This window comes from Pistacia vera, unplaced genomic scaffold (genome assembly GCF_008641045.1).
Source record: "Pistacia vera cultivar Batoury unplaced genomic scaffold, PisVer_v2 Contig343, whole genome shotgun sequence".
Lineage (NCBI taxonomy): Eukaryota > Viridiplantae > Streptophyta > Magnoliopsida > Sapindales > Anacardiaceae > Pistacia > Pistacia vera.
Window position 1 is genome coordinate 384670 of NW_022196161.1, and position 27507 is coordinate 412176.

Consider the following 27507-nt stretch of genomic DNA (forward strand, 5'->3'; position numbering starts at 1 on the left):
TACTCATAGGTAATTGCATACCCAATTTCCTACCCTTTCTTAGGTCACTTTTCAATGCACCATTAGTGCCTATGGTGGTTCATCTCCACTAATGCACTTATAAATGCCAAATGCAATGTTGCAAGAATTAGGTTCTACTCACACTCAAACCTCTATTAGGCATTTCATCAAACAACCTCAGTGCACTATAAAACTCTATTATAGCCATGATTCTAAAACTTTCCTAACCATCCAAAATGGGGAAAAACCCCTTCAAAAGCCATAAAAACCTGTCAAACAAAACACTTCCAAAAGGGTTCCATAACACCCCTTCAATTCCACCAAACTACCTTGCCACCCACAACTCATTTCTCATATTTGCAAGGTGTAAACTTCACAAAGCATAGAAATCTCTATTTAAGCCTTCACAATGGCATATTACATGCACATCACATACTACAACATCATTTCTATCAAAACCCTAATCAAGAGAATTTATAAATCTCAACTTGGGTTGGGTTTACTTACCTTGTTATGGAGAGACTTCACAAATTCTTCCTTTCACTTTTTTGCTTGACTTTTCCTCTACTCTTAACCAAAAATAAAAAAACCCTCAAACTCATATAGGTTAAACTCCCAACACACAACTTAGTGAAATCCACCTTAGGAAGCCTTAGGTTGCTTTTTCTACCCCAATCACTTCAAAAACCCCTTGAAATCCTTGATCAAAGGAAAGAGAAGTTGAGAGGAGTAAAGATGGAGAGTTGCGTTGAGAAGAAGAAATGAGGTTTGTTATTCTAATTCCTTTTGAATGAAGTATTAAACACAATCATTCCCATTTTGCCCTTACTCTTCTTTGGAAATTCTATCATATCCTTTGATTCATTACAAACTCACCCCCATATCAACATATTCTCCATGAAAAATCCTTACAATTAACTCCCCACTTTTCCTGCTAATTAGGGGTAGAATAGTCAAATTGCCCTTAGGAAGAAAATATCTAAACTCAACAAACATCTAATCGCCCGTCGCCGCGGCAAGAAGTTTATGTTCGCCGCGGCGAAACCGTCCAGAGAGTTTCCGTGGTCCAACACTTTCGCCGCGGCGAAGATTCTTCTTCGCCCCGGCGAAGCTTGGTACACTAAACTTCTTCTATTCTCCCAATTTCAGGGCAACATTCAACACCCATTCAATCAAACGATAATCCCAAAACCAACTCAATAAGAGCGAAAGAGAAAACAGCAAACTACGTACCTCAAGTGGTGTTACACTTCACCACGGTGAAGGGCTTGACAAATGGTTATTGAGTTTCTAGAGAATTCTTTCTTTGGGGCACAATGACCATTCTACCCCTAATTAGCAAGAAAAGTGGGGAGTGGAATCGCAAGGAAATTACTATGGAAAATATTTAATGAGGTTGCATTGGCCAAAGAATTCAAAGGTAAAAGTGAAATTCCTAGAAAGAGTAGGGGTAAATGGAAATGAATGAAGATAATTTGGGCTAAAAAAGGGTTAGTTATTATAACCCTCATCACTCTTCTTCCATCGCCTCTCCATTCTCCATTTCCTCTCAATCTTCCCTTCATCTTTCAAGGATTTTGAGAGTTTTTAGTTGGATCTTGGAGGAAATTATCTAGGCATCCTAAGGTAAGGATTCTGCTTTAGATGTGAGTTTTGCATATATTTGTATATTGAGTCTTATGGTTTTATTGTTTAAAGTTTGTAGAGAAGGGACAATGTTACTAAGGAAAAGAGAACGTGTTAGTGGAATCACACCATCAAAGTAAGTAAATCCCAATCCAAGTTGATTTTGAGAATCCTTTGTTTAAGATTATTTATGCATGATATATGTTATGTTATGGAGAATTGGGTTGAGATGAGTATTATTTTGTGGTTGTTAATACACTTCAATTGAGAAGTGTGATGTGTGATGAGAATGTAGTTTGTGATGAATTGGGGAGATTGAGAACTCTTTTGGAGTGCTAATATGGTAGGGATTATAGCTTGGTGATGAGTTTTTCCCCCATTTGGAATGGTTCAAGAGAGGGAGAACTTAAAATAAAGTGGAGTGTAGGTATACACACTAGTTATTGATGAAATGCCTAAGAGATATGAGCTGATTGGTGAACCTTCATTTTTGCTACATTGCTAATGGCATTTCCTAAGTGCATTAATGAGCATGAACCATCCATATGCATTAATTGTGCATTTGAGAAGTAGTTTGAGAAAGATAGAGAACTTTGTGACTAACCTACTCTAAGCTTTAAGCTACACTATGAATCTAGTTTGAGAAAGAGTAGAGACTGTGTGAATGAACTACTCTAAGAGTAGAAAGAGATGAAAGAGCACTAAGAACGGGCTGGTGCTTTGTGATCTCCACCCAGTAGTTTACTCCAATTGGTTAGTGCTTTGTGCTCTCCACCCATGTAAAAAACGAGTTTGGTGCTTGTGATCTCCACTCGATAGTATGAGAATGGGCTGGTGCTTTGTGATCTCCACCCGATAGTATGAGAATGGGCTTGTGCTTTGTGATCTCCACCCAAAAGTTGAAAAACGGGTTTGGTGCTTTGTTGATCTCCACCCGAAAGTCACGAAGAGTGGGATGGTGCCATGTGAACTCCACCCAGTCGTGCCTCCAGTAAGATGAGGCCATGACATATAGCAGCAGTTAAGTAAAGAGAGCTGTGTGAAAGATGAAAACTGTAAGGAAAGAATTAAAAAAGTTACGGGACGTCGAGTAGAGGATTTACTTATTAAGCATTATTTTGTGCCCACCCCGTTGTTTTCTTGTGGTGCAGGATCTGGTGAGAACGAGTGATGGGCGTTGCAAGCGAAGAGCAATAGCTACAATGTCTACTGTTTTAATACCATTTTGTAAATGATACTCTTTTTTGTATAAATAATTTTTATATTAAATAAAAAAAACTTTGGGCCCATTTACTTTGCTACTATATCATATTCTACTTGATATATTTCTACAAGTATCCTCGTGTAAAGCAGTCATTAGTTATCCCATATTATGAAACAATTTTGAACCTGTCCAATTCACTTAATTAGTTCCGTTTTGGCATTTAATGGCCTCCATTTGCATCCTAAATAAAATAGATATAATGAGTACATTTAGGCAAAAAAAATAAGTATAGAAGACTAGACATTAAGGGGGGGTAAATATGACATTTTGCATTCTCATCAAATTCCCCCACACTTAGCTTTGCACGTCCTTGGCAAACTATTCAACACACACACTACAAACTCAAGTCTATCAAGAACACCATCATGATGCAAAAGCAACAATAGTTAATCCATGCATATTCATACCTAACTTAGGCAGCAACAAAATAAAATAAGTAGAGGTTATGACATTCATCTCTCTTCATCATTTTCCAAAATTACCTCAATCAGTCAATGCAACAAGGAACTAATCACCCCAATTCATGTACAACTTAGCTCTCAACTTAGCTCTCAACTTTTTCCTCAACTGTTTCCTTTGCTACTACAAACTGGGTACAACTAGGGATTTTTTTTTTTTTTTTTTTCTGTTTTGAAAAAATGAGTGCATTTTATGCTCCATCTCATTTCATGGTTGTGTTTATGAGTGAGTGCATTTTATGCTCCATCTCGCGCCCACATCCCCTTTCTTTCCTTTTTCCTATTTGCTTAAACCCAAATTTAGGACTAGCTTAAGAGAAACTTTTTTCTTTTTTCTTTTTTTAAGGGTTGTTATACACTCCTCAATCATGCTTCGTCACCAAGTTCACACACTCTCACGACATATTGTTTCAAAACTACAAATATCAATCTAATTAACTCTATTTATTGAAATATTACTCACACGCCTAAGTCAAGAATATGCTCAATAACAAAGTCAAGTTCTATCTTATGCATCACTAGACGTTCAAAGACATGACTAATAAGCATAACCCTTCCTAAAAACAAAAACATTTGTTTTGTTTTTTTTTTTTGTTTTTTTTTTTTAAACAAATTAAAACACAACCTAAAACAAATTAAAATACAACCTAAATCTCTTCCCCCACACTTAAACTGACATTTTCCCAATGTAAGATGAAATGCAAAGAAAATGCAAAAAACCAAATTTAAAATGCGAGAATAAGAAACAAACTCCCCTGGGTTGCCTCCCAGCACTCAAGGCTTTTCTCTTGTGATGCACTGAGTTTACTTGAGAGATCACCGGTAACATTTCTCCGCTCCAAGGAACACATTCTTGAGGTAACTAAGGAGACTTCAAAATCTAGAATGGGCTTGCAAAACAGAGGGTAAGGCCGCTCGTTAAAATTGTAATGCAATATAAGGAACCTTACCCTGACTACTGTCACGGGCTCCTAGTAATTAAATGCAACAATCATGACAATATGCATAGAAGAACATCCAATACTCAAACATAAATTGAACACTTAAAGAAAAAAACCAGATTGATCTCACATTTTATTGATTTTGAGGTCTTGTTTCCTTCAACCAAGTTATAAAAATTAGCCACTCATGGCCATCACGAAAATTCAAAGGAGAAGAATTGAGAAGAGAGAAAGAGAGGCGTGTGTGTTTATGTGTACTCCCTAATCTTATCTCCCTCCTTTCTTAAGAATATCCAATTCAAATTCAAGTATTTGAATTCTACTAAGTCTCCTCAAAATATTCTAATATCCTAATTAGATTCTAATTAATTGAAAATAAAAAAGTCCTAAAATAAAACAAGAAAGTGGTGTGTCTAGCTGTAACTTGCATGCCACATGTCTTTAAAACTTCCAATGATAATCTGCCTATTTAAATAAGGCAGAATGTTCCAGAACGTCAGCAGTGCAGGTGCGTCAACTTGAAGCCCAATTACAACCTTGATGCAGTGAGTATATCTCCAAACTCAAAACATAAAAGTTGTAGATCTCTTTCTTATGGTTCCACATCATTTTGAATCATCTCAATCAGAGCTCGGATAAGAGAGTTATTGTAACGCCCCACTTGAGGTATATAGCTAATTTACGTTGCATTGCTTGAATCTTTATTGTTTTGCTCTTAATTGTGTTGTTATATTGTTAATATTGTTTGGTTGGTCCTTCGTTGAATGGATATTGTGAATTGGTTGAGTGGTTGCCCTGAAACTTGTAAAAGACTTGGCGAATTTTTGTGTTACAAACTTCGCCGGGGTGAAGAAGAAGCTTCGCCGTGGCGATGAAGTCCTACAACCTACGGTGTAGGTTCTGTCAGTTTTCGCTGGGGCGAAGAAAGATTTTTCATGTAACATCTGCTGAAAACTAGTACAATGCATGCATAATAACAATATAAAATTGGGCCCCAAAATTTCTTTTCATTATAATTCATATGTCTTTTATACACAAAGAGTACTGTTTACAAAAATGCATTTTAAAAAGACAAACAGGGGAAACAGTGTAGCTATTTCTCTTCGCTTGCCGACGCCCCTCCGACTGCATCATCACCTAGATCCTGCATCCACAAAGGAAAATAACGGGGTGAGCACAAAATAATGCTCAGTAAGTAAAACCCTCTATCTGTCTGTCCCCGTATGTATAACTCTTAATTCTTTCCTTATACTGTTTCTGATTCTATCTCTGTTTCTACTAAACATCCTGGCCTCATCTTACCGGAGGTACGGCCGGATGGCGTTCACACAGCACCATCTCACTCTTCATGATTAGCGGGTGGAATTCACACAGTACCATCTCACTCTTCATGACTAGCGGGTGGAATTCACACATTACCAACCCATTCTTGGTGACTACCGAGTGGGGGTCACAAAGCACCTACTCGGTTCTCCTAACTATCGGGTGAAGGTCACCTAGCACCTACCCGTTTCTCATGACTCTAGGGTAACGATCACCAAGCATTAACCCGTCTCTAGTCACTGTCGGGTGATGATCACAAAGCATCAACCCGCTTCTACTAAATGTTGGATGATGGTCACAAAGAATCAACCCACTTATCTAACAACTAACCGGGTAGTGGTCACAAAGCATCTACCCATTTCTATTACTCATTGGGTGACGATCACAAAGCATTGACCCATCTCTAAGGCTATTCGGATGATGATCACAAAGCATCAATCCGATTCCCATAACGGTCGGGTGATGATCACCAAGCATCATCCCAACTATACTACTCTTCTAATTCATTCTATTGTAGCATTTTTCAATGCTCTCTACCATTAGAGTAATTGCATCCACCAAGCTCTCTACTCATAGGGTAATTGCATACACAAGTTTCCTACCCTTTCTTAGGTCACTTTTCAATGCACCATTAGTGCCTATGGATGGTTCATCTCCACTAATGCACTTATGAAATGCCAACATGCAATGTTGCAAGAATTAAGGTTCACTACTCACACTCAAACCTCTATTAGGCATTTCATCAAACAACTCATGTGCACTATAAAACTCTATCATAGCCATGAATCTAAAACTTTTCCTAACCATCCAAAATGGGGAAAAACCCCTTCACAAAGCCATAATAACCTGTCAAATAAAACACTTCCAAAAAGGGTTTCATAACACCCCTTCAAATCCATCTCAACTACCTTGCCAATCCAACAACCCATTTCTCATATTTACAAGGTATTAACATTCACAAAGCATAGAAATCTCTATTCATACATCCATACATGGCATATCACATGTATTTCACATACATACATCATTTCTATTAAAACCCTAATCAAGAAATTTCATAAATCTCAACTTGGGTTGGGTTTTACTTACTTGCTATGGAGAGACTTCACCAAATCCTCTTTCCACTTGGTTTCTTGACTATTCTCTCTACTCTTAACCAAAAGAATGAAAACCCTCAAATTTCAATATGGGTTAAAACTCCCAAATCACACAACTTAAGTAGAGATTCTTACCTTAGAAAGCCTTAGGTTGCTTTTTATACCCCCAAATCACTTCAAAATCCCTTGGAAAACCTTGATCAAGAGAGAAGAGAAGTTGAGAGGAAGAAGAATGGAGTGCTGCGTTTGAGGAGAAGAAATGAGGGGTTTTGTTAATTCTAATCCCTTTTAATGAAATGTATAACAAAGCATTCCCATATTGCCCTTACTCTTCTTTGGGAATTCCATCTATATCCTTTGATTCATTACAAACTCACCCCCATATCAACACATTCTCCATGAAAAATCCTTACAATTAACTCCCCACTTTTCCTGCTAAAAAGGGGTAGAAAGGTCAAATTGTCCTTAGGGAAGAAAATGTCTAAAACTCAACCAACATTTTATTCGGCCTGTCGCCGCGGCGAAGAAACCTTTGTCGCCGCGGCGAAACTGTCCAGAGAGTTTCACCCTTGGTTCAACCCATCTTCGCCGCGGCGAAGATTCTTCTTCGCCCCGGCGAAGCTTGGTACACTCAAATTCTTCTATTTTCAACCAAAATTCAGGGCAACAATCAAATAACACTCAAACAAACAAATATAACAAAAACCAACTCGATTAAGGGCGAAAGAGGAAACAATAACAACGTACCTCAAGTGGGGCGTTACAATTCTTCCCCCCTTAAAAGAATTTCGTCCCCGAAATTCATGCAAATAACTCTGGGAAACGATTCTGCATGTCCCGTTCTACTTCCCAAGTGGCCTCTTCCACTTTGTGATTCCTCCAAAGGACCTTCACTAGCGGAACACTCTTGTTCCGAAGTTCTTTAACCCTTCGATCTAAAATCTGAACTGGACGTTCTTCATATACTAGATTCTCTGCTACTTCAACGTCCTCTACGCTCAGGATGTGGAGGGGATCACTTACATATTTCCGTAGCATCGAGACATGGAAGACATCATGCACCCTGTCCATGCTAGGTGGTAGTGCCAATCTGTAGGCCACTTTTCCTACTCGTTGCAAGATCTCAAAAGGACCTACATACCTCGGTGCTAACTTCCCTTTGGTTCCAAAGCGCATTACTCGCTTGTAAGGGGAAACTTTCAGAAACACTTTGTCGCCCACTTGGAATTCTACCTCTTTCCTCTTCAAGTCGGCATAACTCTTCTGTCGATCTTGGGCTTGTTTCATTCTGTTTCTGATTAACCTCACATCTTCTACTAGTTTCTGAGTCATCTCTGGCCCAAGAGCGGTACTCAACTCATCTCTTTCGCCTACTTCATCCCAATGAAGCGGAGACCTACACCGTCTACCATACAAAGCCTCGTAAGGCGCCATTCTAATTGTAGACTGATAACTGTTGTTGTAGGCAAATTCCACTAAGGGTAACATCTCATGCCAGGATACTCTATAATCCATGCAACAGGCTCTCAACATATCCTCGAGCACCTGATTCGTTCTCTCGGTTTGGCCATCTGTCTGAGGATGATAGGCAGTACTGAATGCTAAACGGGTACCCAAACTCCTCTGTAAACTTGTCCAGAAGGCTGAAACAAATCTGGAATCTCTATCTGATACTATAGTCTTGGGCACACCATGCAATCTGACTATCTCCTTGAGGTAAATCTGAGCCAACTGATCTGTAGTGGTACTTTCCTTTACTGGGAGAAAATGGGCTGACTTGGTTAATCTATCCACAATCACCCATATAGCATTACATCCTTTCTGCACTCTGGGGAGACCCGTGATAAAATCCATTGAAACGCTCTCCCATTTCCACTCTGGAATACTCAATGGTTGAAGCAACCCTGACGGCCGTTGATGTTCTGCTTTCACCTGCTGACAAGTTAGACATTTAGCCACAAACTCTGCAATGTCTTTCTTCATACCTGACCACCAATAGCCTTTCTTTACATCCTGATACATCTTGGTTGCTCCCGGATGAGCGGTGTACGGTGTGTCATGAGCCTCCATAAGAATTTTCTGTTTCAACTCCTCATTTGGAGGTATGCACAACCGATTTCTGAAATAGAGGACACCATCTCTCACAAAGAACTCTGCTGTCTTGCCCTCAAACACTTGCTGAATTGTTTTCTGACACCACTCATCTGCCACTTGCTTTTCTCTAATTTCCTCCAGTAAAGAAGACTGTACCTCTAGGCTGGCAATTCTTCCCGGAACCACCTCAATCTGCTCCTTAGACAATTCTTCTATTAACTCTTTCTGCCTGGTAAGCCGGAAAACATGGGCTTTTCTACTCAAGGCATCGGCTACTACATTGGCTTTCCCCGGTTGATACTTGATCTCACAATCATAATCCTTGACCAGCTCTAACCACCTTCTCTGCCTCATATTCAACTCCTTTTGAGTGAAGAAGTACTTTAAACTCTTATGATCGGTGTAGATATTACTCTTCACACCATAAAGGTAATGCCTCCATATCTTTAAAGCAAAGACCACGGCTGCTAACTCTAAGTCATGCGTAGGGTATCTGGTCTCGTACTCTTTCAATTGACGAGAAGCATAAGCTATAACCCTACCCAACTGCATTAACACAGCACCAAGTCCCTGCAGAGAGGCGTCTGTATAAATGTCATAATCTACACCCTCCTGCGGTAACACTAGTACAGGAGCTGATGTTAACCTCTTCTTCAACTCTTGAAAGCTTTCTTCACATGCTGCTGACCAGACAAAAGGAGTTTTCTGTTTGGTAAGAGCTGTCAACGGTTTAGCCAACTGGGCGAATCCCGCTACAAATCGCCGGTAGTAACCTGCTAAGCCTAAGAAACTCCTGATTTCTTTCACTGTTCTCGGCTTCTGCCATTCCAGGATTGCCTGCACTTTACTCGGATCTACCGAAATCCCTTCCTTCGACACGGTATGACCCAAGAATATCACTTGGTTAAGCCAAAACTCACACTTGGAAAATTTTGCACACAACTTCTTTTCTCTCAGCCGCTGCAATACTAACCTTAAGTGCTTCTCATGTTCTTCTCTTGACTTTGAGTAAATCAGAATGTCGTCGATGAAGACAACAATGAACTGATCCAAATACTCATGGAATACCCTGTTCATCAAGTCCATAAAAACTGCTTGGGCATTAGTCAAGCCAAAAGGCATCACTACAAATTCATAATGCCCATATCTCGTACGAAAGGCGGTCTTAGCCACATCTTGCTTAACCACTCTTACCTGATGATACCCGGACCTCAAATCAATTTTGGAGAACACTGCCGCTCCTTTCAACTGATCAAAAAGGTCATCTATCCGGGGTAGCGGGTACTTATTCTTCACTGTAACTTTATTCAACTCCCTATAATCAATACATATCCTTAGTGATCCATCCTTCTTTTTCACAAACAGGATTTAGTTTCCCATTTTAACCTTGCACTTTCTAAAAATTTCATCTATGTCCCTTAGTCAATTACAAGAATGCCCTCATTTTTATTATCTTCTCCATGTTATTCTATTTTTTTTCACTCCCCACTCTTTCATCTAAATATGAGTGAAATGACCATTTTACCCCTAATAACATTTTAAAGAATTTCCTTCACACTTGTTCAAGATAACTCTAACTAGATTCAACTAAAGGTACTAGGGCATAAATAAAGCTATGTACCTTGATGTGGGCATTACATGTAATCTTCGGATTATACTTAAGTCTGCAAAGAAATTGTTTATCCTTGATAAGCTATACATGGCTGAGCCTAATCCTGATGCCACTCAGGAAGTGAAAGATACTTATCAAAAGTTCCTTGATGATGTTGATGGCGTTCAATGCTTGATGTTAGCATCAATGACACCAGTGCTGCAAAAGCAGCATGAGAATATGGACGTTGTTGCCATTATTCTACACCTCAAGGAGCTTTACGAAGGGAATGCTCGACATGAGAGGTACAAGGTGTCAAAAGCACTGTTTGGAAGTTGCCTGCCCAAGGGAGCCCAAGTTGGCCCTCATGTGCTCAAAATGATCGAGCACATGGAAAGGCTTGAGACTTTAGGGTTTGAGTTAGATGCAGAATTACAAGTGGATTTAATTCTGCAATCCTTGCCTGACTTTTATGCACCATTCATAATGAACTTCAATATGAATGCTATGGTGAGAACCCTGTCAGAGCTTTTGAACATGATAAGGACTACAGAGTAGGACTTGAAGAAGTCCAAGCCTGTTTTACTAGTAGCTGCCAGTAAAGGAAAAGGTAAGGGCAAGGGAAAGCCCAAGCCTAAGCCCAAGCCCAAGCCCAAGCCTAAAGGATAGTATGCTCTCAAGCCTGTGGGTGGCATTAAGAAAGGTGGGAAGGTAGTCTGATTCTATTGTGGCAAGCATAGCCACTAGAGGAAGCACTACAAGGCTTTCCTCGCAAACAAGAAGAAGTCAGATGCTTCGACTTCAGGTATGTTTATGATTGAGATTAACTTCTCTCCTTCAACATCTTGGGTCATTGACATAGGATGTGGTACTCACATTTGTACTGATGTTTAGGGACTAAGGTAGAATAGATTGCTCGCCAAGGGAGAAGTGGACCTACGAGTTGGAAATGGAGCACATGTGGCTGCATTAGCTGTAGGGACTTATTGTTTGTCTTTGCCTTCGGGCTTATTATTAGAACTCAAAGACTGTTATTTTGTACCTGCGATTTCTAGAAACATTATTTCATTATCTGCTTTGGATAATATAGGATATCATTTTGAGATTTCTAATGGATTGTTGTCCTTTAGTTTGAATGGTATTCTATTTGGAATTGCAAGGTTATTAACGGATTATATGTTCTTGAGTTGAACAATAAGGATATTCTCAACGTTGAAACTAAGAACGCTAAACATAGTGAACAAAACCATACATACCTCTGGCATTGTAGATTGGGTCATGTTAATCAGACCCGCATTGCAAAACTTCAAAGGGATGGAGTTTTGGACCCTTTTGACTTCCAGTCATTTGAGGTATGCAAGTCATGCTTTTTAGGCAAGATGACCAAGTCACTTTTCAGAGGACAAAGTGAAAGGGCTACTAAACTGTTAGGCATCATCCATGGTGATATATGTGGTCCACTAATAGTTGAAGCCAAAGGTGGATATTCCTACTCCATTATAGTTACTGATGATTTCAGTAGATATGGTTATGTCTACCTCATGAGACATAAATCTGAAGTCTTTGATAAGTTCAAAGAATTCAAGAATGGAGTACAAAATATGTTGGGCAAAAGTAGTAAAGCTCTTCGGTCGGATCGAGGAGGTGAATACTTAAGCTCAGGGTTTTCTGAATACTTGAAGGAATGTGGGATAGTATCACAACTCACCCTTTTGTATACACCCCAACACAATGGAGTGTCTGGGAGGAGGAATAGGACCTTACTTGATATGGTTAAGTCCATGATGAGTTTTAGTGATTTACCTGCATCATTCTGGGGTTATGCTTTAGAGACTGCAAGTCGCATTTTGAACCGTGTGCTGTCAAAGTCTATAGAAAAGACTCCATTTGAACTATGGAATGGGTGAAACCCCAATTTGTCTTATCTAAGGATTTGGGGTTGCGAAGCTTATGTCAAGAAATTGACTTCGAACAAGCTAGGCCTAAAATCCTATAAATGTATATTTGTGGGGTATCATAAAGAGACCAAAGGATACTATTTCTACCATCCAGAAGAGCGCAAAATTTTTGTTGCTCGTACTGGTCTCTTCCAAGAAAAAGATTTTTTTTCTAAGAAGTCTTAGTGGGAGAAAAGTAGAGCTCAATGAAGTTAGAGCCACAAGATATACTAGACGAAGGACAAGAAGATGTGCCACAAGCAGTTGTTGAACATCAAGAGGAGGTTACTCCACAACTTGTGGATCAAAGTGAACCACCTCAAGTAGCATAGGAGCTATGTAGATCCGTGAGAGTACGCCATGAGTCTGACAGATACGGTTATCTTGTGACTCAACATGGTGATGTACTTGTCTACCAAGATGATAACCTAGAACCTACGAAAATGCTATATCGAATCCATATTCTGTTAAATGGCTTGAAGCCATGAAATCTGAGATGGACTCCATGTACCAAAACCAAGTATGGTCTCTGGTGGAACCACTTGAAGGGTAAAACCCATAAGGTGTAAATGGGTCTTCAAGAAGAAGACTGACATGGATGGCAAGGTGCACACTTATAAAACACAACTGGTTGCCAAAGGTTTGAAGCAAATTCATGGTATTGACTATGAGGAAACCTTTTCGCCGATTGCCATGATTAAATCCATCCGAATTATGCTTGCAATTGTTGCATATCATGATTATGAGATTTGGCAAATGGATGTCAAAACGGCTTTCTTGAACGGAAAGCTTGAAGAGGATGTGTATATGACACAACCCGATGGTTTCATTCTTAATGGGCAAGCTAAGAAGGTATGCAAGTTGTAAAGATCCATTTATAGACTCAAGCAAGCTTCAAGGAGTTGGAACATTCGTTTTGATGAAGTTGTAAAAGAATTTGGTTTTATCAAGAACGAAGATGAGCCATGTGCTTACAAGAAAGTGAGTGGGAGCGCTATGGCATTCCTAGTGTTGTATGTCGATGACATACTTTTGATCGAGAATGATATACCGAACTTGGAGTTCGTAAAGACTTGGTTATCCAAGTGCTTCTCCATGAAAGACTTAAGAGAATCAGCCTACATCCTCGGAATAAAGACCTACCGAGATAGATCACGTAGGTTGCTTGGCCTAAGTTAGAGTACATACATTGACAAGGTACTAAAGAGATTAAGTGTGGAAGAATCCAAGAAGGGATTTCTTCCGATGTCACATGGTGTCTATCTCTCTAAGCATATGTGTCCTAAAACACACGATGAGAGAGATAAAATGAAGAGGATCCCACATGCGTCAACAATTGGATCCATCATGTATGCCATGTTATGTACTCAGATTGATGTTTCATGTGAGTTAAGCACTTATAGTAGATATCAATTGGATCCAGGTGAGCATCATTAGATAGCTGTCAAGAACATTCTTAAGTACCTGAAGAGGACTAAGGACATGTTCTTGGTTTATGGAGGGGAAGATGAGCTCACTGTAAGAGGATACAGTGATGCTAGTTTCCAAACAGATAAAGATGATTATCGATCGCAATTAAGGTTTGTATTTTGTCTCAGTGGAGGTGCAGTGAGCTAGAAGAGCTCCAAGCAAAGCACTGTAGCAAACTCTACAATAGAGGCTAAGTATATTCCATTATCTGATGCGCCCAAGGAGGCAGTCTACATTAAGAAGTTCGTCACCAAACTTGATGTGGTTTCCACGATTGTTGAACTGATAGATGTCTATTGTGACAACAATGGAGCAATTGGTCAAGCAAAGGAACCACAGTCTCACCAGAAGTCTAGACACATACTCGAACGTTTTCATCTCATCAGAGAAATGGTTGAGAGGAAAGATGTACAGATCAGTAAAGTGCGTATTGATGAAAATCTCGCCGATCCACTGACAAAGCCTCTGTCGTTGCAGAAGCATGAAAAACAGTTAAGGTCATTCGGTATTAAATACATGAATGATTGGCTGTAGTGCAAGTGGGAGATTGTTAGAGTAAGTGTCCTAGAGCCAATCAATTATTGTAAACTTGATTATGTAATAAATGTTTACTTATCAATAAAAGGCATATTCTTCAATATCATGTATGTAACGATACATGTCCTTAGGATGGTAGAACCGTGACGAGGGTATAGAGTGTTTCAAATCTTGATAGTGAGAACCCTATGATCACATATGGTGGCCATTCTAAAAACGTCCGTAGCCCCAATATTATTCTGACTAAGGACACAGATAATACGGTAAGGCTAATATATTGTTGAATGACCATGTCGAAAGGTAGTGACTGATCTCACTTGTCAAAGTTGTTTGCCTACAACCTGGTGCAATGCATGGGTGCTAGCTAGAGGCAAGTTCACTAGACAGACCCACCAAAGGATTCCATATGGATGGTAACCCCAGTGTTTATGTAGTAAATCCTCTAACGGATGGTGGTGCATGTGATCCTTAGACTTGAGATCACCAGAACGCCTTGTGCATCAATTGGTGTAGTTTGATGCTAGCCCAACGTAGTTCTATTCAAAGCTATCAATACGTTAGTGATTGGCTACATTGAGAAGTGTATCGAGACTATGGTGGATCTACAAAGGATTCATCACTCCTAGGTACGGGAGAAGTTATCTCACTGGGTAATTCAGTAAATGGAAATGACACTAAATCTACGGCCACAATGGGATTGAGTTGATGCTCAATCCAATTTAATATTCCTATTATTGGTCTAGTAACTGAATACAAACATCTCGAGGATATTTGAGGTTGACACTATTTTTGTACCTCAGTCTCGATGAGATAACAGTGGATGAAAGGATTTGATTGCATAGTAACCAAACCGTTGACAGACTGCGGTTTCGCTGAATCCGAATCTATCAGGTGGCCATGATGCCTTACTAGGGGCCAATCTTGGTCTGTGTATAGTGAGACGATTAATTGGTGTTAATCGCGATACTACACACTACCGATATGATGAGGAGCCTACAGATTCTACGGATTATCTTCGTATGGACTTCCGTGAGTGCGATCCTACTTTGGATCGATTGGTGAAAAATCATGTGAACAATAGACAGTGAACAGTAACTATGAATAGTACATCATGAACAGTGTTCCTGTCCGAAATCAAAAATATTTGAAGGAGCCTCCAAACGTACGTAAGTACTAATCCTTGAATGGATTTACTTTATACAGATTTTTGTTTATAAACATGTAAACAGTATAATCTATACTCGGATCTTGGCAAAGAAAGGTAATTGATTTACCAATTGAATTTTTGTTTTTCGCTGCGTATGGTAGATCAATTACTTGTAGAGATTTCCCAAAATGTTCACGTTTATCTTATCAATAATAAATAACAATATTGTCAATGCTCGATTTTATTTATTATGGAACATACATGAAGAAGTATATATATTATTTATTTGTTATGTAAATATATACATTGATCTTGAAAAGCATGTCGGACAGTTAAAAGATTGGCCTTCTCACACAGGCAATCGCCTCCATTATTTTGTAGGAATAGAGATGAGACAATTTTAAGCTTATTATCTAGGTGATAATAGAGAGTCAATCTTAAAATATTTAACGTCGCCTAAAATAGAATTAAAATAATGTCAAAATGAAATATGACCATAAGTGATAAATGATCACTCTATCTGTCTAATTGCCAGATTAGAGTTCTGATGAATTAAAAGTATGTAAAGTGAACTCAAGTTAGACATTAGGTATGTCTGAACTAAAATCTGTACGGCATTTACAAGAAAAGAGACATGCACTCATGGGAAAGGAGAAAATGTTATAGCATGTGATTCATACCACATGTGCAAAATATTGACCAAGGGAGTAATAAAAGTCAAAATCTCAACTTTAACATTGTGTGAGACCCTAAGATTTTAAGAATAAAATCTCATAGAGTACCCTTATTACTTTATTTTGTTTCTTGAAAACCTTATTTAATGATTGCTATCTTAGAGTGTTGTCAAAAGATTAAGATAAATTCAATCTGCTGGGACATTTCTAGAAAAGCAAATTAAATGAAGGTTGCAAGAATCGAGAAAAGAGGAAGATTACAATTTTGAATTATCACACTATAATCATGTGTATTCATTGGTTGACTAATTATGTTTTACTTTTATGTAAAGACAAAACATAATTATGAATACAACTGATGTTTATAAATGAGATTGTTAGAAAAAAAGATGTGATAAGTAATCTAGGGTATTGCATACAACATACAACCCAAGTTTCATAATTCGAGAAGTTATATATTCCTAACAGATATATGACTAATGTGTTCTCGATGTATGCATGGTCACACAGCATATTTACTAAAGTATGAACCTTAAAGAAGCACAGAGAGAAATAGTCCCATCATGTGTGAGTGGGAGATATTGGATATGGGTGGGACACCCATGATGGGACCTAAAACTACTGCCCATATATAAGAGAAGAAATTCTTTTTAGAACGGTTCTTCAATCTCTCTAAAATTTATTAAAGAAAAACACACATACGGTGGTTTTCTCTCAATATAAATGATGCGTGCAAATGCAACACCTAATTTTGCCTCACTAAATTCTAATGCAAAGTCATGTAGTTGCATAGAGCAAGTAAGGGTCTTTCCCACAGAGGATTTGTGAACTTAATTAATTATCTACTTATAATGAGATTTGTCAAGAATTATCAACCAAAAACTAAAAAGAACTCAAAGCAAACAATGTAAATCAAGCAATTAATGATGATAGAGAAATCAATAAGAGAAACTGGATTGAAGGTTTATTCGCCACCACTAGACATGAATTACATAAAATAAAAGCACTCTTTAACTTTCTACCCTCTTAATCACATCAGCTCAGAAAATACCAAACGTTGATAAGTTCTATCTCTCCTTATTGAGTCGTTGGATTAGACACGGTCATAACCCAATTCCCTATTTATTAGATAACCTAGGATACGATCTCTAGATTCAAAGTAATCAAAGCATTAAGTTGTGAGAGACCTACTGAATCAAGGCTAAACTTGTATGGTCAGTTTAGTTATCTCGAGTGATTACCCCACATGTATGCAGACATACACTTTACCACTAGTTATTTAGGTTAATAAAGCGATTCCGTACTAAACAACCTAAATTGGCATTAATAGATTAATCCTAATGATTTAATTGGCCACTTAAACAATTAGAAGAATCTAGTTAAACCCTATTTTCAGAGAAATAATCACATAACCAAGAGGGATCAAAAGATAAAAAGATGCAGATTTTATTGAACACAAGACATGTCTAGGGTTTTGAAATCACCCTCAATCACAAAAGAATTAGTTCTTCATGAATAAATATGAGAACATCATTTTATTATTCATAACAAATAATAATAAGAAAGAAGAAGAAAAACTTAGTGAAACTTGGTTGGATTCATAAAGTTGATGATGATCACCTCCAATTCTTCTTCTCCAAGCCTTCTTTAATCTCCCTTTTTCTTTTGTTCTTGAATAATCTTTGTTCTCTCTTTTTTTTTTCTAAAAGAATTCCCCTTAAAATAAGGCTAAAAGACTTCTATATATATCCCACAAGGGTTAGGGTTTTGTTTTCCTTAATTCTAGTTAGTTTAGGACTCTTAAAACCCTATTTTTCTAGTAAAAAATGGAGGAGAAGTTCCCAGCTTTCGTGACTGTGCCGCGGCACTATGCTGCGGCACAGTAGCTATGGGTCTTCTTCCCGCATCATTCCACTGTTCTTCAGAGAGGGTAATTTTTGGACTCGATAACGATGGAATTTAGAAAAGTGGTAAACATATGAAATGTAGCCCTTTAAATCAGATTTCCAGGGGTCCAAGAATGATCTTAATCCGAGTTCTAAATCTGAGGATATTCTCAAAATAGCGAGGCATGCTCAATCTGGAACGTAATCTAGAATCTTCTCTTTACTTCAACTTCCATAACTTCTTCAATTCAACTCTGATTCTTGATCCGTTTGTTTCCAGTCATCACAAATTATCTCATGAACGTCATCTCTCATCCAAATATTATTTTTGAGCCTTATTCCCTGAGAACACAACAAAAATACCTGTGATCCCGAAAAGTGCGTTTATGAAACAATTAAGTTAATTCATGCGAATTAATCCTAATTTCTAACAAATGATACCTATAAACCACTAAGTATAAGTGTATTTTCAAGCACTTATCAATAAATTTTTGCTTCAGAGTTAAGGAGAAGATGTAACACCCCACTTGAGGTATATAGTTAATTTACGTTGCATTGCTTGAATCTTTATTCTTTTGCTCTTAATTGAGTTGGTATATTGTTCATATTGTTTGGTTAGTCCTTGGTTGAATGGATATTGTGAGTTGGTTGAGTGGTTGCCCTGAAATGTGTAAAGACTTGGCGAATTTTTGTTTTCCAGACTTCGCCGGGGCGAAGAAGAAGCTTCGTCGCGGCGAGGAAGTCCTACAACCTACGGTGTAGGTTCTGTCAGTTTTCACCGGGGCAACGGAATTGCTTTGCGGCGGCGATAGGACAGTAGAAAAGTTTTCTAGAGGTTTCTAGAGAATTATCCATAGGGGCAAAATGACCATTCTACCCCTAATTAGCAGGAAAAGTGGGGAGTAAAATGTAAGGAAATTTCATGGAGAATAAGTTAGTGTGGGGGTGTGAATGTAATGAATCAAAGGATATAGATGGAATTTCTAAGAAAGAGCAAGCGTAAAATGGGAATGAACGAAAATAAATTGAGCTAAAAAGGGGTTAAGTTTAGTAAACCCTTCATTCACCCTTCTTCCACCACCTCTTCCATTCTCCATTTCCTCTCAATTCTTCCTTCAATCTTTCAAGANCCCCAAAATAAGGCTAAAAGACTTCTATTTATATCCCACAAGAGTTAGGGTTTTGTTTTCCTTAATTCTAGTTAGTTTAGGACTCTTAAAACCCTATTTTTCTTGTCAAAAACAGAGGAGAAGTTCCCAGCTGTCATGACTGTGCCGTGGCACTATGCTGCAGCACAGTAGCTACTGGAAAAAGTGTGCTGCGGCATAGTAGCTACAGGTCTTCTTCCCGCATCATTCCACTGTTCTTCAGAGAGGGTGATTTTTGGACTCGATAACGATGGAATTTAGAAAAGTGGTAAACATATGAAATGTAGCCCTTTAAATCAGCTTTCCAGAGGTCCAAGAATTATCTTAATCCGAGTTCTAAATCTAATATATTCTCAAAATACCAAGGCAACTTAAGCTGGAACATAATCTAGAATCTTCTCTTTACTTCAACTTCCATAACTTCTTCAATTCACATCCGATTCTCGATCCGTTTGTTTCCAATCATCACAAATTCTCTCGTAAACATCATCTCTCATCTGAATATTATTTTTGAGCCTTATTCCCTGAAAACACAACAAAAATACCTGTGATCCCGAAAAGTGCGTTTATGAAACAATTAAGTTAATTCGTGCGAATTAATCCTAATTTCCAACAAATGATACCTATAAACCACTAAGTATAAGTGTATTTTCAAGCACTTATCACAACCCCCAACCAGATTCTTGCTAGTCCCTAGCAAGCTAAGCGATAAAAATATGTCTTCTAGCTTGAAAATTGAAATAAACTAAACATAAATCTAATCTACCCCAAATCACTTCCATAGATTGTCACGGTTGCATTTAGCGTATGCAAGAAGCCTTTAAACCCCTAGGTGGCCCTAGTTGGACGATTTGTAGTCTCATGAGGGTTTCCAGCGATGATACCCATAAACATCCATACTAAACCTAACCTATACCCGAAAATTAAAAACAAACAAGCAAAACATTAGTCTCCGGATATACATTCGTCTCAAAAAATTGCATACAACACATAACATAAAGAATAGTTAATCATCACCCAAGCCCAAAGGTAACTCAAAAATCAATTTCATTTTCATTATCAACTCTCACACATCAATCATTCCACAAACCCATTAATCTCAAAACCCGGATGATCACATGCACAAACTTCACAAACAAAGAATTGATCTCAAAATTTTAAAAATATAATATAATGTATAGAATCAAATTCCATAGGCTCACTTTTCAAACTACTCTTCACTAATGTAGAATGATCACACTACCTCGGATCAATAGGTCTTTATTAAGCTTGTTACATTAGGCTAGGTTATGAGGTTATGAAAGAACGGAAAAGATAAGCAAAAATAAGAGACTCAATCCTATTTCTTTCAAACACTTTCATTCAAGCACCACCTTCTTCTTTACACCCATTTTCCCCTTGATCAAAAATAATTTCATTGCATCATTTATGCTTTGCAATGTTTCTTAATAATTTCCTTTTCTCTTTCTTTCTTCTCTCTGTTTTTTCTTTCTTCTTTTTTTTTTCCTTTCAATTTTTTTTTTTCATTCAGAAGAAAGAAAAGAAACTAAAAATGCTACCCCAATTCTTGATTAAAAGCACTCCACAACCCTCAACCTATTCTTTTGAGCACATTTGGAATAAATTGACAATTTTCACACCTTCATTCACCTCACTTCTTTAATTGCTCTCACCAATCTTGCACTTAGATTAAGTCTCTTAAAAATTAAAGGGTAGGAATGTGTTTTTGGCTCAAAATAATGGTGGGTTAATGTAGGTACATGAAGAAAATCAAGGCTAAATGTGTTTAATAATGGCTCAAAGGGGTAACTAGCGATATTTAAATAAAGGGTGGCTTGAAATGCTCAAACGATCTAAAGATATCCTAAATCATATCCTAAATAATGTGCATTCTAGGATTTCGCCTAAAGTAGTTATCAAGTGAGTTCTAGAATTTGTTGAGATCGCAAAAATGTCTATGAAAATTCTACATAACAAACATCACTAAGCTTTAAGACTAACCAACCAAATCATACCACATGCATGAGAGTCTCAAACTAGATAAACTAATTATTCAAAATTACCCCTAAACCTAAGCAACATTTACATCTTCTAAACATCACATGTTATCACAATTATAATCATATCATTGACACATAATTAATCTGAAAACAACTAAAAAAAAATTATCCTAAAAACCGCAAACTAAAGAAAACAGCAACTACAAATGCAAACACACAAATGTAAACCATACTTAGACATACCAAAGAATTAATATTTCATGTCCCTCCCCCACCTAAATTGGGCAATGTCATCATTGCTCTATTATCGTATTAAACAAAAATCATTAGGAAACCGAAAACTAACACAACTCAATGGGTTCCTCCATGTAGCGTTTTGTTTAATGTCGTTAGCTTGACATTGTCTTTGCTTAACCATCCATGTCCGTTGGTTCATGGAGAGGTACTTCATCTAATTGTCCATGAATGGCTGGTAGTATGGCTTTAGACGATGGCCATTGACCTTGAAGTCTTTCCCTGTCTTCATGCACTTAATTTTCCACTGCACCTTGGGAAAACACTTAGTTATCACAAAAGGACCAAACCAACGGAAGTAACTACCAGGAAAAGTTTAAGACGTGAATGGAACAGAAGAACTTTTTGTCCAATTCAAAATGCTTTCGCTGGATCATTCTATCATGGAAGGCCTTTGTTTTGTCTTTGAAATGCGTGAACTTTCACAAGCTTCTTTTCGTATCTCCTCAAGTTCATTCAATTACAATTTCCATTGTTCTCCCACTGCGTCTAGTTTCATTTGCATTGCTTAATTGCCCAATAGGCTCTATGCTCTAATTCAACGAGAAGGTGACATGGTTTACCATAAACCATTCGGAATGGGGACATTCCATTGGTGTCTTTATGCTATCCTATACGCCCTAATGCATCGCCAGTCGCGAAGCTCCAATCTTTCCTATTTGGATTCACGGTCTTCTCTAAGATGGACTTGATTTCCCGATTAGAGACTTTGCTTGCACTCGTTTGTGGGTGTATGGCGTAGAGATCTTATGGGTGACGTTGTATTTCTTCAAGGTAGCCCAAAATGTACGGTTGCAAAAATGAGTGCCCCCTCACTAATGATGGCTCTAGGTGTTCCAAGCCTTGCAAAAATGTTAATTTTACAAAATCTACAAACCTTTAGAATCATTAGTCCAGTGCCTTTGCTTCTACTACCATTTAGACACATAATCACAGCAAGTAAGATATAAAGTAACCATAAGAAGACGAAAGGGTCCCATGAAATCAATACCCCATCACACAAATCTCAACAAATAAATCAGATTTTGGGGCTTTGATTTCTTGGGCCTAAATTCCCTGAGCGTTGACATCTATCACATGTTTTGCAAAACCAATATGTGTCTTAAAGAGTGTAGGCCAATAGAATCCACTCTCAATCTTAAGAGTTGTCCTCTTTGCTCCAAAGTGTCCTCCACATGCATAAGAATGGCAAAAAGTTAAAATTGAATTAAATTCACTTTCGGAAACGCACCTTCTTATGATTTGGTCGAGGTATATTTCAAAGATATGGATCATCCACACGTATTGCTTGGCGATCTTCTTTAGTTTGCCTTGCTAGCACGCGACATGTTCGTGGGGTTCTATGGTCACTATGTAATTTACTATATCTACATACCATGGTCCTGAGGATGTCATCGCAAGCAATTGTTCATCGAAAATCATCTTTCAATGGAAGAGCATCTTCTTGATTTATCAACCTACTTAAATGGTCTGCTACACATTCTACTCCCTCTTTTATCTTTGATTGTTAGGTTGAACTCTTGTAGCAATAGAATCCATCTTATAAGCCTTGGTTTAGCCTCCTTCTTCGTAGCAATACCTAAGAGCTACAGGTCAGAAAAAACAGTAATTTAGTGCCAATTAGATGGGAATGAAACTTTTCTAATGCCAAAATAACTACCAAAGTTCTTTCTCAGTTGTGGAGTAGTTAGTTGAGCGTCATTCAATGTTCTTGAAGCATAATAAATGGCATGGTATTTTCCAACTCGTTGTCCTAACACGACTCCAATGGCATAATCGCTTGTGTTGCACATCAACTCGAATGGAAGACCCAATCGGGTGCTGATATTGGGGCTATTGTAAGAGTTCTTTTAGTTTCTCAACGCCTTTATACACTCTCCATTGAACTCAACACTACCTTTTTGTAACAAACAACATAAGGGCCTTGCGATCTTGGAGAAATCCTTGATAAATCTCCTAAAAATCCTGTATGTCCAAGAAAAGAACGTACCTCTCTCCTACAAGGGAGGTGGTAAGGAACGTATAAGATCTATTTTAGCTTTATCACTTCAATCCCCTAGATGGATATTGCCCTAAAACTATCCTTGTTTACCATGAAATGGCATTTTTCCCAATTCAAAATGAGATTAGTTTTCTATGCATCTTTAAGACTAATGTCATATTACCCAAACAAATATCAAATTTTCCCATAGACAGTAAAATCATCCATAAATACCTTTATAATGTTCTCTATGTATCGGAGAAAATACTACCAAGCATCTTCGAAGGTGGCGGGTGCATTACAAAGGCCAAATGGCATGCGTCGATAAGCAAAAGTGCCAAAGGGGCATGTAATGTCGTCTTCTCTTGATCTCCGGTGCAATCACAATTTGATTATAACCTAAAAATCCATCAAGAAAACAATGTGGATGGCATGCTAAACGTTCAAGCATTTGATTGATAAATGGAAGAGGAAAATGATCTTTGCGCGCGTGGCATTAAGCTTGCGGTAGTCTATGCCACACTCACCATCCTGTTTGAATGGCGAGTGGGCCTAAGTCATTATCTTCATTCTTTCACATGGTTATTCCGGATTTCTTGGAACACTACTGGACTGGACAACCCATTTACTATCCGAAATTGGGAAGATCACACCAACATCTAACAACCTGATTATTTCTTCTTCACTACTTCCATCATTGGTGGATTCAACCGTCTTTGCGCTTCTCTTGTAGGCTTTGATCCTCATCTAGTAATAGGCGATGCATGCACATGGAATGACTTATTCCTTAATGTCGCAATCGTCCAACATTGCCGTTTTGTACTCTCTCAACACACGAACAGTTTCTCTTCTTGCACCTTTGAAAGGTTGGCCGCTACAATCACGGGCAATGTTCTGTCTCCTTCTCCCAGTATAAATACTTGAGAGACTTGGTAAAGGCTTAAGCTATAAGGTAAGGGCCTGCACAATGGAAGGTAAAAGTTTCTCATTAGATATGGGAAGAGAAATATAGGAGATTCTACCTTGGATTTTTCTTTCTTGGAAGCTCATCCAACATTGCTATAGTTTCATTTAGCTCTTCTCCAAAATCTATATCTTCATTAAACTTTGAGGTTCCTCGGTTGACAACCCATTCCATATTGCCACTTCCAATGGATCTTTACCCTTAAGCTCGAACATTTGCTACGTTAAAGAATCAATTACATCATAAAAAGCAATCATTGTCCATTGGATACCCATTGCATCAAAGATGTTAAATTGAATGACTTCCCCATCAAACTCTATTGTCAATGTCCCATATTCACTCTATTTTCGTGTAGGCTATTTTCATGAATGGTATCCCCAAAAGCAATGGCGTGGTTTTCACAGTTGTTTCATCTTTCATGTCAAGCACGTAGAAATCCACTGGAAAAACAAGCTCGTTTACCTGCACCAAAACATCTTCTACAACTCGCTTTGGATAGCATTAGATTGATCAGCGAGTTGAATAACTACGCCAGTCTCTTAAAGAGTACCAAGATTTAAATCAAGATAAATTGAGTAAGGCATGACATTAATAGAAGCACCTAAGTCTAACATTGCTTTCTCAAACCTTGTGTTGCCTATGCGCTTGGTATGGTGAACTACCTGGATCTTTGCACTTTGTTAAAGTTTCCTTTGCAAAACTGCTGAGAACTTTTCTCCCACGCTCACACACCTCGTTTCCCTAAGTTTTCTCTGTGGATGCACAGTTCTTTTAGAAATTTCGCAATATGCGGCACTTGCTTTATTGCATCCCAACAGGAATGTTGACATGTACTTTTCTAAAAGTGTCGAAAATTTCCTGTTCATGTTCCTCCTTCTTTGATATGGCAAACTTGCTAGGAAAGGCAGAGGTTCGTAAGTATTAATAGGAACTTTAGATTGTACCTTAGGTGGATGTTTTGCATTGGAAGAATCAGTTGGCAAATTTTCTGCACTTTTAGGCTGTTTTGTTCCACCTAATCAACTCATCTCCAACTTCTTTCTCATCATTTGGCTTCTTGTGATCTTCTCAGTTGTCTACCACTTCTCAAAGTAATGGCACTAGCATTTTCCCTAGGGTTAACCAAGGTTTGGACGGAAGCTTTCCGATCCATGCGCCTCTAATCTTCCAAGAGTAGTAGCCAATTGACTAACTTGGCTTCCCAAATTCTTGATTGACATTTTTGTTTCCTATTGGAACTTGAGATTCTTTTGCTGAAATTGAAAAAGCTAGTTGCATGAGTTTACCAAGCCTCCAAAGACTTACTTAGTTGGGAAACATTTTGGGTCTTGCTTGGTACGGTTGTAGAGCTCGTGGTTATGGGAAACCAGGTGGATATTAGGGACAGCAGCTTGTTGATTTCCTCCATAGCTAAGATTAGGTGATCCCTCCATCCTGGATTATAGGTATTGGAAAATGGATCATACCTTTGCCTTTGTTGTCCTTGGTATCCTCCATGGCATTTACTTTTTCTCGCTTTCTCTTGAAGGGTAGGACACCTATCGGTAAGATGTCCCACATTGGACAAATTCCACATGTCTTCACTTGTCCAATTGCAATTTGTTGCACAAGTGCAGTCAATTTATCAATTGGTGGATCGGATCGAGTACCAATTGTTGAGAGTTTGCTGCCATGGTTGCAATTAAGTTCTGTGCTTCTATAGGAGTTTTATCAACTAACGCTCCTCCACTTGCTGCATCTATCATGCCCTCTCCATTGGCATCAATCCTCATAAAAATATTGGAGAAGTAGTTGCTCACTTATTTGATGATGCAAACAGCTAGCACACAATTTCTTAACCTTTCCCAATGTCATATAAGTTTTCCCATTGTATTGCCAAATCCCACAAATTCTTTCCTAATGAGTGTGGCTCGAGATGCTGAAAATACTTCTCCAGGAACAACCTATTCATCTCATTCCAAGTAGTTATGGTTCCAGATGTAGGTAATAAAGCCATTCCTTAGCGCTATCACTAAAGAAATGGGAACCCCTTAACTTCACTTGTTCCTCCGTTGTTCCATTTGGTTTCATACTCAGCACACCACATGGAACTCCTTAAGTGCTTGTTTGATCCTCTCCCGCTAAACCTCTGAAAATTGTAGAAGATGAATCATCCCAATTTAAGCTCAAAGCTCCCCCCCTGCCGTATCATTGTATCAATGCATAAAGGTTGTGTTGCAGCGGTTGTGCAGCCATCTCTTTGAGAGTTAGATTAGCCATCTCCTCTTGATCAGAAAAATCAAAAGAATCACTTGTGAGTGGAAGATCGGTATGGATTGCTTGATCGAGAGTTGATCTATCAAAGGTTTTTTTCAAATGAGTAATAGTGGAATTAGATTAGAATGCGGATTCGATCTCAAATTGTATCTCGAGCTCATTCACTAAAAACACCTAGAACTCAAAAACAAAGAACAATAAGAATTGAAAATAAACAAAAGTAACACATAATTAAGTTAATGAAAATCCCCGGCGACATGGCGCCAAAAATTAATGCGTCCAATGCAACACCCAATTTTACCTCACTAAATTCTAATGCAAAGTCAGGTGTAACACAGAGCAAGTAGGTCTTTCCCACAGAGGATTTGTGAACTTAATTAATATCTACTTTAAACAGGTTTGTCACGAATTATCAACCAAAACTAAAAAGAACTCAAAGCAAACAATGTAAATCAAGCAATTAATTATGATAGAGAAATCAATAAGAAACTGGATTAATGTTTATTCGCCACCCGCTAGACATGATTACATTAAATAAAAGCACTCTTTAACTTTCTACCCTCTTAATCACATCAGCTCAGAAAATACCAAACGTTGATAGTTTTATCTCTCCTTACTGGTCGTTGGATTAGACACGGTCATAACCCACCTCCTATTTATTAGATAACCTAGGATACGACCTCTAGATCAAAGTAATAAAACATTAAGTTGTGAGAGACCTCGAATCAAGGCTAAACTCGTATGGTCGGTTTAGTTATCTCGAGTGATTACCCCCATGTATGCAGGCATACACTTTACCACTAGTTATTTAGGTTAATA